The following is a 2647-nucleotide window of genomic DNA, read 5'->3' as shown; positions in this document are numbered from 1 at the left end:
CAATGAAATCCTTCATGGTGACGTCTGCTCCTCGTGACTAGCTGTAGCCTGCATGAGACGAGCACAAACCTTCTGCAAAAAATATATGTGCTCGATTGCGTGTACTCCCCGTTCACCAAAAGCACATATATACTGACCTTCCCCCTGCCTCTTTGGAGCAGTTTCTTGGAGCTATCTGAGATTCTGTCTCCCAGGATATAGTCTTTATTTTGCCCCAAATAAAACTTAACTCACATCTCTCATGTTGTGCTTTTTTTTTTTACCTCAGCAATATTTATTATTATTTTTTTTACAAATCATTCTTTTTTAAATTTATTTATTTTATTTTTGGCTTCATTGGGTCTTCGTTTTTGCATGGGCTTTCTCTAATTGTGGCGAGCGGGGGCTACTCTTTGTTGTGGTGAGAGGTCTTCCCATTGTGGTGGCTTCTCCTGTTGCAGAGCATGGGCTCTAGGTGCGTGGGCTTCAGTAGTTGTGGCTCGCGGGTTCTAGAGCTCAGGCTCAGTAGTTGTGGCTCACGGGCTTACTTGTTCCACGGCATCTGCGATCTTCCCGGTCCAGGGCTCGAACCCGTATCCTCTGAATTGGCAGGTGGATTCTTAACCACTGCACCACCGGGGAAGGCTCACAGTCAGCAATATTTAAAATGTACTTCATAGCTTTTTTCTCATTTTCAAGTCAAAATATTGCTGTGTTTGAAATTTTCTCATAATACAGTGACAGTCTTAAGTATTTATACACATAAGTTCATTGAAAAATCTTCTGCAGTGTTCCAATGTGACTAGTATGATTAAAAATCATAATGTTCAGGTCAATACCAAATTGATATAAGAATGTAATTTTAAAAATTGTGAATCACTTTGAGCAGTTCCAGGCACAGTGACGATTATTAAAATACCAACCATTGCATACTTCATAAGACCATTTAAGATGAACTATTTTAAAACTTAAAACTTTTACAATTTCCTCTTTGGTCACAATATTATCCCCTTGTGACAATTGCATAAAAATTTGTAATGTATTTATACCTAGATGCTTCTGATTTCACCACAGTGCATTTGCTCAGATGATTTTGCATTAAATATTAATATAATAGAGTTGATTTATTCATATATGCTAACATGTTTTCCATAGGTGCACACATATATGAATATTTGCTACATGCCATTCATTTGCATGGAATGATAACTGATTGCATCTGAACTTTCTGACTGACAATTGGATAGTCTTATGTGTGTTTAAAGTACTAGTTAGAACAGACATTAAAATATCACATCCTCTCATTATACAGTATTTTAAAGGTCATATTTTAAATGGTCGGAGCAGAAATTTTGTCCATTAAGGTTAAGAAACGATCAGGTCCCAAATTTGGCATCATCATGTTCAGTGGAAGAACATGGCTTCTACGTGTTCGTACACCTGCCACAATTGTACCTGTATAACATCTGTGACCATAAGCATTTTTATGTCAACATTATCTTCTTACAATATACTCATAATTACCTGAGGTGTATAACATCTAATTTTTCCTTCTACTTCAGTACAATCAATAAAACTTTTTTTTGCAGTGATGGCATTGTTTTTAACATGAAGGTACCTTGTCATCTGACATATATGTACATGATGGGCTAATGCTCTTTTACAAAGCAAGGAAAAGTACTTTCATTTCATATTTTCATTTGTATTCCAGATCTAACCTGATTGCTTAGGAACATAATATACTTTTTAAAACTGTATTAAACACATAAGAACAGATCACTTTTCATCTTTACCTACAACATTAGCTAAATGGATATAGACATTATAATAACATGTAAGTCTGATAAAATTGGGAAGCATTCCAGGGTTTGAGCATCAAGTAATTTTATGGAATCTTCTAAGAGGTAATTTATTTCTGGAACATTATATGGCAACATCTAAAATCACTTGCAAATCTGTCTACCATTTGGGGTTTCTGATTTTGTCACTTTCAGCTATCCCCTAGGAACTGAGTTTGAATATTTTAAAAAAACACTTCTGATTAGAAAATATCAGGATGAAACATTAAATTTTTATGGTCACAACTCTGTTCTCATTACTCTCATGTGATATTTGAGTTGGCAGATAATTTGATTTTGTTCCATTAGTATGAAATGTAAGCATGGAAACACAATTTTTAAAAAGGATTCTTGGAATAAATGAGCCAGTCACAATGAATTATTAGTTATTTTATTTTTATTTTATAAATGGGCTGTTTAAATATGTTCAGCCATGAAGTGACATGTAGACTCACTTCTGAGGCCTGACAGACTTCTCTGGTGAGTGACTTCTTAGAAAGTGACCCAGGACACAGCCATACCAGTAAAATGGCAACAGCCAAAAGAAAAGAAAAAAAAGCTCCAAATAACATAATATATAATAAATAATGATACTCATGTGCATTAATAATTTAACATAAAATATGTAAAATTGGTGTTATTGGGAATTTTCTACTATCATGGGTTATTTACTTCTCTCTGTTATATATCCTACTTAACAAAATGAAACAGTACAACTAGGTGACAGGGGAAATTAATATTAATTACTCGTAGGACAATTTACAAATAATGTGTTAGAAAAAAATAAAAATTTTGTTTAATACAATTTCATTTTAAAATTGTTTTAGATT

The 2647-nt window shown here is 33.8% G+C and overlaps 1 protein-coding gene across 2 annotated transcripts in view; it reads left to right on the top strand.

Annotated features, from left to right (window-relative positions):
- LOC112062664 (uncharacterized) overlaps positions 1 to 2647 on the top strand; it is a 40743-nt gene that overhangs the window by 1595 nt on the left and 36501 nt on the right. The window lies entirely within an intron of this gene.

The sequence above is a fragment of the Physeter macrocephalus genome, chromosome 20 (genome assembly GCF_002837175.3).
Source record: "Physeter macrocephalus isolate SW-GA chromosome 20, ASM283717v5, whole genome shotgun sequence".
NCBI lineage: Eukaryota > Metazoa > Chordata > Mammalia > Artiodactyla > Physeteridae > Physeter > Physeter macrocephalus.
This window is presented reverse-complemented; position numbering and strand designations above follow the sequence as displayed.